Source organism: Equus asinus, chromosome 4 (assembly GCF_041296235.1).
Source record: "Equus asinus isolate D_3611 breed Donkey chromosome 4, EquAss-T2T_v2, whole genome shotgun sequence".
NCBI classification, from domain to species: domain Eukaryota; kingdom Metazoa; phylum Chordata; class Mammalia; order Perissodactyla; family Equidae; genus Equus; species Equus asinus.
In genome coordinates this window covers 34,367,321-34,379,737 of record NC_091793.1, presented here as the reverse complement: position 1 = coordinate 34,379,737, position 12,417 = coordinate 34,367,321, and positions in this window count along the sequence as shown.

Genomic DNA, 12,417 nt, shown 5'->3' with positions numbered 1-12,417 from the left:
TGAGGAAACTGGATAACAAGTCTTCTCTTTGGAGTTCAACGACTCACAGGAGAATCTGACTGCAAAGTAGAAAGCATGGAGTTGGTCTCACGAAAAACTCAAGTTAATATTTGTAGAGCACTTACTATGCATGCTTGTATTACAAAGATTTCATACATGCTAATTTATGTTAATCCCCAAACCACCCTGTGAGATGCGCTTAGCTATTTCTACCATCCCTCTTTTCAGGAGGAAATTAAGGAACGGAGATCGAATAACTTCCTAAGACTATAACTTACAGAGCTGGGATTTGAACCCAAACAGTCTAGCTCCAGAATCTGTTCCCTTAGCCAGCACACACACTCATAATAAGTGAAGAGGTGAAAGAGACAAACTGTCTTCCAGGTGAAATTCGAAAGAATCTGCTCAAACAATTTGTTACTCCTCTGTGCCCTCCTGTTTCAAATTCCACAATTAGTCCCTTGTTCATTTTATGGAAGACATTGTTTCTTTAAAACATCACTTTCTTTTCTTTTTTCTGGTGAGGAAGATTGGCCTTGAGCAACATCTGTGGCAATCTTCTTCTATTTGTATGTGGCCTGTCTTGATGAGCAATGTGTTATGTCGGCCCTGGGATCCAAACCTGCGAACCCCTGCCACCAAAGGGGAGCTCACAAAGGTAACCACTACTCCACCACCAGCCCCCAAATAGCACTTTTTAATGTGCAGAAACTCCTGAGAGGAATCAACGATTACCAAAAGCAATCTTTTTATAAGAATAATTTCTTAGATTACTACGATAAGAACTGTAAAGAAATAGTCCCACCCCCAAAGGAAGGAGAGGGAGTCATGGGAGGTGAATGGAGAGAGGGATAATTTTGGGATACGGTGGGGCTGAGACATGGCAGAGGAGGCCCATGTGGGACTGGCCCAGTGTGCCACAGGGGGCCACCAGGTGTTGTGAAAGCCCTGCCTGGTGCCCAGTGCTTGGCACAGCCCCTGGCACAGAGCAGCTGCCCAAAAGCTTTGTGGAGTGAATGGAAACCTGGATGGAAGTGGGAGCCAAGCACGGAGGCAGACACAAGTACAGTGCTTGGAGGTGAGAGGGCGTCAAGCGAACACTCGACCTACTTTATAACTTTGCTCCAGGTGGGCGGGAGGAGGACAGCACAGCGCCAGACTTCCGATCAACAGGCACAGGACCTGGGAGCAAACCAGTCACAGCGTTCCTGATGTAACTAGGACGACTTGCTTTGGGGAAATCTGTTTCATTTTTGTCACCTATGGTAGCAGCCCCACTTCAGTCTTCTGGCCTAGACTTCCTTTGATTAAAAGTCCTCATTCTCCCCCCTATAGGGTGCCTCAGGGTAGGCCAAGGCCATCTGGGGACCAGAGCCAGCCTCCTTTGTGCTGGGGCCAGAGGGGGATCAGCCCCTGGCGGTTTTCTCCGCCTCACCATCAGGTGCTGACAGCTGAGCTATTCCTCGCACCCTTGGGGTAAAGAACAGCCGCAAACTAGGGCCGAGTGCAGAGCCTGACAATTCTTCCCAAGGCTCCGGGGAGCAGCACCCTGGAGGGGCTGTTCGTGCGTTACATAAGCTGTGTGTCAGCGGTCCTTACCGATGCGCAGAGCCGCGTGCCTCTCGGAATTGCGCAACTCTTACGCAGAAGCACTTGTTCAGTGTTGCAACATGACTCCACATCTTTATCAAAAATGTGAAACATCCGCCCAGCACACACTTAGAAAACACTAAAGCTCTTCTCCACCAGGTGGTTAAGGCTGCTTGATCCGGCTGACAGGAGAGAAGCGGCCGCCGGGGGAGGCGGGGGGCCGGACTTACTGTAGCTCTTGGCCGGGGAAGCTGAACACCCAGTACCTTGTACCCCATTCGCCTTGGGCAGCGTGGACCTCTGATAAAATGTACTTTTTTTGTGCTTGTTTTTCCTGGCAGTCTCATTTTGGGTTATAAATGGCTCATTATTTCCATCCCATAGATCCATCCTTTCCTCTCTTGCATTCTCTTCTTGCTTTCCGGAACGTGGGTAAAATCATCGCTGATGAAGTCTGCATGTTCTAACCTTGAGCAGAGGCCGAATTTCCACATCGCTCATGCCACCTACAGCTGCTCCCACGTGGGAGAGGTTGGCTGGAAAGGCCCCCAACAGCAGGGCTGTAATTCTATTTACACTAAAATACTCGGTGCCCTTAAATGCCAGCAAGCGGCACGGACTTCCACTCACTCCAGCCCTGCAACCTTTTCAGAGGACTATTGGGCAATCATCAGAGGTTATAAAGTTGGAACAGCATTCTCCCCGGATAGGTCATTTTCCCTGCAGAACAGCTTGGAGGCAAATTTTATTAAGTATCAAGTAGCTGACCCAAAGCAGTATAAATAGCGAGAGAACATATGACAAACCCAGAAGGGACGGTGCTTAAACCCCGGGCTGAGTACGTGTAATGTGTTTACTGTCGTCAGCACCTGCACGGAGATATTCACGCAGCAACCATCCAGGAAAGGCGTTGAACCGTAGAAATGCAGTTACTAGGATTCAATCTTAGAAAAATAATTTCATCCTAACTTTTGAAAGCTTGCTGACCCCACCGTTAACCCAAGGAAGGTACCCATGGACAGGTTGGATGTCATAAACGTCATTCACATGTAAGTGGTAGGAGCCATGAGCAGTCACTGTCAGGTAAAAGGGATGCCCTAAATTAAAGTTTTTCAAGGGAAACATGGAGAGAATTTTAATTTGAGTCTGTTTCCCCCCATTGTTCTCTATCTTTATTTTAGAATGCAACACAGTGTAAACCATGCTTTAATGAGGTTGATCAGGCCACAGATAATTGAGTTATGAGAGATCCCTGAGCTTTCCAAAGCCAGTTTCCTGAACCAGCTGTTTCATCCGTTCTGTCCCCACTGGCTGGAGCTGTTGACATTCCAGAAGATAATCTTGTGTTCTTACAATGGTGGGAGGAAGCTCTGGGAAGGAATGGCGTAAGTTTGATGTAGAATGGAATTTGTTGAGCGTTTCCACTCAGAGACAACAAATTTCCAAGACGTCGCTGGTCTTGCCTGCAACTGCTGCTTCCTGGACCCCTTGTAAGGAAAGCCTTCTGCTTCATCAGGATCTAAATTCCAAAGCTATTTTGAAAGGTGGCGGTACTGTGAGTGTCTGACCTCTTTGAAGACAATGATAGTCTCTGAATATATCAATTTTTGTACGTTTATTAAAAATCAGTATCTTTACTTTGTATCTAGAACCAAGACAAAAAGAGCCGTAGGCTTTCAGAGGCCAGAGGGACCGTGAGGGGCTGACGCAGTCAAGAAGTGCTTCACGGAGTGGGTGGGGCGTACGTGAGGCCCTCTCCTTTTCCCACACTCACCCTCACTCCCGCAAGACTGTTGGCCCCTTACCCAATGTCCACTCTCCATTTCTTTCTTAGTGAAAAGAACTCCTACGTGGCCTTGTGCCTAGCTAAAGACTACACCCCCAGCCTGCCTTGCAGTAGGGGTGGCTAATGAGATCTAAGGAGATGTTGTTGGGGGGCAGTGTTGCAGATAACATATGGGTTACCTAGTTAAATTTGAATTTCAGATAAACGAATCATTTTTAATATAAGTATGTCCCATGTAATACATTAGTATTTTTATTTGCTGAATCTGGCAACTCTATGAGTGAGGCTTCTGGGAAGCAAGGAAGGACACTCTTTTTGCCCTTTTCCCTCTTTTCTTTCCTGGGACATGGATGGAAGGGCTAGAATTTCAGCAACCAGCTTGGGTCATGAGGTTAAGGATGGCAGAAGAGACAGAAGACTTGGGCCCCTAATGACTGCATACCTTCCGACTTGCTTTATGTTGAGAATAAACCACTGATTTCCTTTAGCCACTAATAGTACCTCTGTTACCTGCACCCCATTGCTCTTCTACCTGATAGAGCCATAATAGAAAGTGCACTGTTATTTTTGGTGTTAAGTCTGTTTACCACGTGTCATCCTCGCCTCTGCCTCTGATGTAACATAAACCACTCTACTTTTACTTACTATATTTTTTAAGCAACCCAGGAGAGATGGGTGAGATTCCCTAAACTCTGGGAAATGACAGCCCTTAGCATGAGTTTCTACACAATGTTATTGCCTGACTATTTTGCAAAAAGCGTTTTAGGTATTTGATTAATTGCTTCAGGTAATTAATAATAATAATAGTTTTAAAGCAGAACAGTTCTCATCTCTGCACAGAGATTTGGCCTGAAAACTTAAGTGCCACGAAATGATGTTCTGAAGCTGCAGAACCATATTTCAAAACAGCAGAAACCACCTGTGAATTCTGATGTTCCACTTTGAGAAAGTTTTCTTTTATAGTGTGCAAGTCTTCATTAGCCCTATATTGACAGCTTCCCTTTTGTGCTGTAAAGACTGGCTAAGGATAGTCATGTGCACAGGTAAAGCTAACTTGCAAAGCCCATCAATAATTCAGGAATGATGTGAAAAGCTAATGCCTTCGGCCTTGTGAGCCGTTTTGAATGTCCACTGTGAGGCATTCTGGGAAATGGAGGGGGTAATAGAATTGGCCTCTTTGAATATAAGCTTTTATTTTATTTATTTATTTTTTATTGCAGTAACATTGGATTATAACATTATATAACTTTCAGGTGTGCATTGTAATATATTTCGAATTCTGTGTGGATTACATCATGTTCACCACCCAAAGACTAATTACAACCTATGAATATATAAGCTTAACCTAACTGGCTGACCTCGGCTGGTTCTGCAGAGAAAGAGAATTTCTCTGGGCTGTGAACTGTAGAAATACCAGCCCTTCCTTTTGCAGTGGAATCTTTTGAAGGTTAAGTAATAGTAAATAATCAACTAAGATTTCTCAGATTGGCTGCATTTACCTTTCTCTGAAAAAAATGTTTCCCCATGAAGACGAAGCAACTTTGGAATGAGAGCAGTATTTCCTTTTAGGCCTCCCCACTTCAGACATTCAGAGAACAAGATCAGGCCTGGCCTGGCTGGCAGAGACTGCCCGGGGCAGACAGCTTGACTTGCCGTGTGGGTGAGGGGAGGTGAGTTAGAATTTAATAGAAGGGAGGGGAAGGAAACTGCCGTTTCATCTGGTAAGTTTCCGTGAAGGCCTTTCAGCAACGTCCATCAGCAAGAAAGGGGTGAGCAGAGTCTTGCCCTTCGTCCATCACTGGGGGTAATGAAAGTCTGGGAGTGAACTCCTGAAATATGAGTATTGTTACAAAAAATATATATATATATCACACAAAGGAACAAGGAATGCAATTAATACACAGATGGAGAGAGACTGACCTAGAGGATGAGGTCTTGGTATCTGGTGACAGGTCATGATGTCATGGTGACTTGACTCAGAAGAGATGACGGATGAGCCCATTCGTATGCATCTATTATGGATGCAAATAAAAATTGGACTGATATGAGTTGGGGGAAAAAACAGTGAATCTGTTTATTAGTGTTATCTTCACAATGTTAAAGCAGAAAGAGCTTATTTCTTTTGTCCAGGGTACACTAATTACACTCGTATTGAATATCCACTCAGCAAACATTTATTGAGTACCACTGTGTGCCAGGCACTGTGGCAGGTGTTGGGAACGCACCCAGCATTATGGCACTGACAGCAGAGAGGATAGGAATGCCTTTGAACTTCATGACTAGGTTAGAATTTTACAAGGTCCCTCCATTCCCTACTCTCAACAAGAGCCAGCCAGAGCCAGCCACCTTCCCTGTCCTGTGACCTCTTAAGAAATGACAATTGCCATTCAAAACAAAAGTGCCTTTAACACTTTAATGGGCATATTTGTAGTTTTTTTTCTTTTCTTTTCGTAGCCTTAGTATAAGCCCTGTAGTAAAAATTAGAAGAATTTTTAATGTTAGAAATCTCTTCTCTGCTGCTAAACAATAACAACTTTGGTCAAGTTTTTTACTTTCTCTGGGATTAAGTTTAAATATCTATAAAATGAGATGGTAGAAAGTAAGACTAGGTTGATTTAATGACTCCAGGTTTAAGGTAAGCAATAAGAAGAGGTTAAGAGACAGACAGCAACTTACTAGCTGCTTACAGATTGTGATCGCAGGATAGTTCCTTTAAGCTCTTAACGTCTCACTTTCCTTATCTGAGAAATGGAGATAATGTGATATTTGTTAGGAGAATGAAACAGATTGATGAGTAAGGCACCTGGATCAATGCAGGACATAGTTGAAATCCCCCAGTGAATGCAGCTATTTTTATCCTACTCAAAAATTATTTGACTCTTGATGTATTGTACTCTTTGTATGCACGTATGTATCTGTACGTATCTCTGTGTATCTGTGCCTGTGTCTATCTCTATGTGTCTGATGTAAGTGGTTCATTGAGGGATCTCAACATATTGGGGCACAAACGTGTAATGGAGTCTCCTTTTTTTTCAATCAATACTCTCAACAGTGCTACGTCTACTCCCTTTTTCTATCCCTCAACAATATCTAGGGCAAATTGTAGAAATTTGTAGTTTTTAAAGTTTTTTAAAAAGTTTGTAGTTTTTAAAGTTGTTAAAGATCCGTATAGTTTGACTCTTAGTCTGGTTCACAGCTTCTCTCCTCCCTGCATCCTTTTCTAGGCTCTGGCTCCTCCAGGGGGCAGGGAGGAGGGAGAGGGGAATGACCCAGCATCTCTTAACTGCCCGTCCGTGTCTGTGGTTCTCCTATTGGTGTGTGTCTGGGGCTAACACTGCTGGCATGTTGGTGCCCCTGCATGGCAGGCGCCCAAAGGCTGGCAGCACACTGTGGGTCTTTGAGGGCCCTGTGGGCTTCCTGACTGTATAGCTCAGTGACCTCAAATCCTGGCCCTGGATGGACTTCCTCTACGCCCTCAGCTCCTGCCATGCCTGGTACCCTCCCAGCCTGTTGCACCATGGCTCTATTACATTATATATTATATTATATATTATTATGTGTTATATTTACATATAATACATATACATTTAAATATATATATTTATATATCAATGAGGTCATTTTTGTTTAAAACTTGTTAAAGGAAAGAGTTCCTCCTCTGACAGAAGAATCTATTTGTTCAACTCACTGTGTCTCTATTTTAAATGTATGTTCTAGAACAATGACACATCTCTTCCTTTTAGAGTATTTAGTACATCCACGAATTTTCTGGTGCTTTTAAAAAACAAAAAAAATTACAATGCAGCTTTCACAAAGAACACAAATTTTAAGTGTTCAGACTAATGGAATTTTACATATGTATCCATCTATGTGCTGTTAAGTATACACACTTGAAGTATGGGTTTTTTTTCATACATACAACTATCCTTTTATGATGTCTGTTTTCATTCTACTCTACAACTCTGTAATTAAAAAAAAAGGCAGTCACGAGGAGCAAGGGGTGGGAATAAGGAGAAGAAGGGAATGAATATTGACTGAGTGCTTCTTTGTGTCAGGTGTCCTATTTGAAACCTCACACCTACTATCTGGTTTAATAATTAGACAAACACAGTGGGGTCAGTCATGTTATCCTCCTTTTCTCCTTTTTAAGGAAGATTAGCCCTGAGCTAACATCCGCTGCCAATCCTCCTCTTTTTGCTGAGGAAGACTGGCCCTGAGCTAACATCGTGCCCATCTTCCTCTACTTTATATGTGGGATGCCTACCACAGCATGGCTTGCCAAGTGGTGCCATGTCTGCACCTGGGATCCAAACCGGCGAACCCCGGGCCGCCAAAGCAGAAGGTGCGCACTTAACCGCTGCGTCACCAGGCCAGCCCCTATCCTCCTTTTAAAGATGAATAAAGTAGGTTGCAGAGCGGCTAAGTAATTTGTCTGTGGTCATACAGTTAGACAGAATTTGAAACTAGGTCTTTGATAACAAATCTTTACTCTTTGTCCTAGATAGTTACCAGGAAGCTGTGATGTAGTCTTTTAACTTGTGTCCCTGCTGCAGACAACTTCTGCTCTATCTCACTGGACCCGTCTCAGGAGCCTTGTGAATTGTGTCTCAAAAATGCCTGCCTGGAAGACAAAAGAGGGAAGAGTATATTCATTGGCTTCTGTTATCTATTAGTCAAGGGTGGTCCCACGGTATTAATCACCCTCTTACTTCTGAGTTGTAATGTGTTAATGCCAAGCAGGTTCCCCTAGGTGTACCGCATAAGAGAAGACCTGGGACAGGATGCAAGAGGTGTGTGATGAGGGCGCAGGTAAGACACTATCGGATTACACCCATGGGACGCTGGACCAAGACGACAGGGAACTCAATGGCACAGCAGCGGCTGCAGTGGGAGACGAGGCTGAGAGGAAGTGAAGTGGTGCGTGACAGGTATCCAGTACGCATGCTGAGAATGTTTTGGTACTGCAGACCCAGAGCAGGAAACAGTTTTCTAATAACATGCCTCTTCTTGTAGCAGAGGTTTCAGCCTGAACCCAGGCCTATTCTTCTGTTGGAGTTTATGTCCAGGCATGTTTGGCAAATTCATGGAGCTGACCTGAGAGAGAGTTCTTTGTTCTTTTCCTTTAGGAAGGGGAAAGGGAATTTTTTTTGAAGAGGAAGTGAGGCTTTCTTTCTTGTTTAAAAAAATTATTTTATTGAGCTCATAATGGTTTATAACATTGTAAAATTTCATTTGTACATTACTATTTGTCGATCTCCATTTATATGTGCCCCTTTACCCCTTCTGGCCCCATCCTCTTTCCCTCTGGTAACCACTAATCTGTTCTTTTGTCCATGTGTTTGTTTTTCTTCCACATACAAATGAAAGCATATGGTTTTTGTCTTTCTCTGTCTGGCTTATTTTGCTTAACGTCATATCCTCAAGGTCCACCCATGCTGTTGCAAATGGGACAATTTTGTCTTTTTTATGGCTGAGTAGTATTCCATTGTATATATACACCACATCTTCTTTATCCATTCATCAGCCAGTGGGCACTGGATTGCTTCCATATCTTGGCTATTGTGAATAATGCTGCAATGAACACAGGGGTGCATAAATCTCTTTGAGTTGTTGATTTCAAGTTCTTTGGATAATTACCCACTAGTGGGATAGCTGGGTCATATGGTATTTCTATTTTTAGTTTTTTGAGGAACCTCCACACTGTTGTCCATAGTGGCTGCACCAGTTTGCATTCCCACCAGCAGTGTATGAGAGTTCGGGGAAAGGGATTTTTATGTATAAGACCCTAAAGAGAGATATGAGAGAGATGGAGGGAGCCAGTTGGTAGCTGCCCCATGACAAGGTCTGAACTCTATGGAAAAACGGGCCTGGGCAGAAAGGGTGGGATCTGGTTTATGAGGGATTCAGTACCTTGATACCCAGCAGTACAAGCTCTTTAAAGGCCTTTATGGGAAAGTGCAATGTAGTCGGGGAGTCGGACATTCTTCCCGCTTCTGCATGGTTCCACAGGGAAGATCAAATGTTTATAAAGCAATAAACAGAGTTTGGGTGCTTCCAAGAATGCCGTTCCATGTGGCCTGATTACCCTGTATATTTAGAGAGTGAGGAAATTATTTTAGGGACGTTAGTAGCTGTCAACATTGGGGATTGGCCAGTTGGGGGGGTGGGACTGAGTCTGAAGCAGCCTCCAGAGACAGCACAGGGGTGGTCCAACCAGGAGGCAATAGGAAGAAGGCTTGGCAGGGGGTCAGAGTTCAGTATCCGGCTGGAGATAGTCTACTACTGGTAGCTATTCAATGAAAGAGTGGACATCGAGTCATGGGAATTTGGTACAGGGATTATACCAAGAGAGGAAATAGTAACATTCCAGGTAAAGAGGAAAAAGCATACAGAGTAGGAATCCAAGATGTAGCTCAGGAAGGCACAGGGAGGAGCCAAATAGAATCCAGAATGGATGTAATTATAAGGTAATGAGGGCTGAATCCAGTTACTGGAAAGAACGAGCCTTGAGAGTAACTAGCCGAAGGCTGCATTTAGTTCCTCTTCCTAGGACATGTCTGGCAGCTCAGAGGGAGGTGAAGAGGCTGTTTACTAGCTAAACAGGCAGGTGGGCGGCAGGGGCAGCGAGTCAGGCAGGTCCTCACTGTTGAATTACCAATAATCTCCGAGTGTCTGAATCCACCAACAAGCAAGCAGGGCCCAAATGGAGAAAGCCTGTTTGCAACAGCCCTTATAAGAGACTTCTGTTGTTCTTGTCTGTCTAGCACCTCTTCTCCTTCTGCTGCCAACGGAACTACTTTTTAGTGGGGAACCCCCAACTTCCGAGAGTAGTGAGCGTGTGACCTGAGCCCAGTCAATCAGAGTGCTCCATTTCCTTGGTTTGAGGAAGGGCGGGAAACCTAGAAAGGCCAATCAGATTCTTCCTTGAGATTTGATATTTCGGTGAGTAGTTGGGGGGAGCAGAGCTCTCTCTCAATCTTGGGATCACAAGCTGTAAAGACGATGTAGACTGGAGTTGCTTTGTGTCACCTTTCCTGGATGCATGGGGAAAGCCATCTGCAGTAAGAGAGAATGAGCCCAATATTAAGAGAGAATCAGAAATGAAGAGGGATGAGAGATAGGGTCCTAAGGACATTTCTTGGGCACTAAATCCAGTCACAGCCATCCCTGCTCTTTTGTGAGCCAATAAGTTCTCTTTTACTTAAGCCAGTTTCAAGCCAATTTCACTTGGGGTTCTGTTACTTGCCACGTAAGGAAATCAGACTAATATGTTTGCTTACTTACTGGTTCGTAGCAATACGTATCCGTTGCCTCCATCCACAGCGAGCCTGAAATTTATGTTTGGACTGAAAATACTTGCTCAAGTCTGACCTCCATTGCTCTTCATGAGAACACACTGACCACCTGGGCGAGCCTACGGCCAGTGCCACTGTCTGGCAAAATCTCGGTGAGATCAGATCTGTGTCACTGCCCAGCCCTGCTTTTGACATCTGCCTGTGCTTATGAGCTCCCTGCTCCCTCTTTCCCCGTGATCCTCTCCGACTGTGGATAAAATCCTCAGTCCTTTCCACTTTGACTCTTCCTTTTTGCCAGTAAGTTTCAAACCTACAACTCAAATCCTGACCTTTCTCCTGAAACCAGATACCTGTTTTTAATTTCTATTTCCAGGTTCAATGATCAGCTCACACTCAACAAGTCCGAAACAGAACTCATCAGTCTCCTGGTACTGTTGATGGCACTACCATTGTGCCAGTCATCTGCCCTTGACAATCTCCACATTATTTGGGCTGCCCTTCTTTCCCTCATCCTCCATGTACACTGAGTCATGGAGCAAAATCCCTTTCCTTCATAATGTCTGCGTGTGCCAGAAGCTGCGTGAGCTTCTGAAGGTAGAACAAAAATCAAGATGTGATCCCTGACTTGAAGAGTTTGGATCCTACCAGAGGAACAATCCAAGGCAGAAAGTGCTGAGTGCCACATCAGCGGCAGCAGAGAAAGGACTAAGGGAGCCTGGTAGAGACAGCGTTCATGTCTGCTATTGGGGATCAGGGAAGAGTCGTGGTAGAACAGCCACAGTCCGTGACGGGAGAAGTGCATCATGAGAAAAGAGACCCAGGAGAGCAACTGACTGAAGTGCTCTTGGAATGACGACTTCAGTTTGCTGGTGCATTGGGTCAAAGCACCGGGGAAACATGGTTGAGGTCGGCACTGTGGATGAGGCATACAAAAGCCAGTTACAGCTCCATTCTGTCTTGCTTTCCCATATTATGGAGCTAGAAAACTGAAATACCTGGTTCCCCAGCTCCTCTTGCAACTATGCATGACCAATTTCTGTCCAGAGAGAGTAAAGAGAGGGCAACCCAGTGAAAGTCATGGGAAAGTGTTTGAAAAGTGAATAGGCTGTGCTGGCATGCCCACCTTGGGCTTCCTCCCTCTCCCTTCTTCTTCCTAGTTAGGAACACACATGCTTACTTGTGGGTAAAGCAGCCATCTTGGCAACATGAGACCTCCCCAAAATAAGGATATGTTTGTAGGATGACAGAGGAGAAAGAGAGAAAGATCTTGCTTTCTCAGATGACATCATCTGGCTGCTGTGAAGCCCTAGACTGTTTTCCCCACATGCCTTATGCCTGAAAAAAAAATCCCTATTTAAGTAAAAATCACTGTTAGTCAGATTTTCTATAACTTGCAGCTGAATAAGATGCTAACCTATAAAGCCATATGTTAGAAATACTGAGTACTATTCTAGATAAATTGAAGTTTATTCTATAAGCAAGGAAGTTGCAGACAGCTCTTCACATAGAGGTTAGGGGGATGCTATTATCAGAAAATTCTCTCCTTTTGCTGTTCACTGTCCGTGCCCTTCACGCTCAGTTCAGTGTCCACCTATTCATGGCAGCTTCTGTCTCTTGTCCTGGTCACCTTTATCCTCACTCTCTGCTGGGCTATTATCAAGTATAGCTTACTGACATGTATTGTTACTGATTCTTCATGAGTTTATGTTATGTATTCCCAATAGGACTGTAATAGTGGTCATGTTT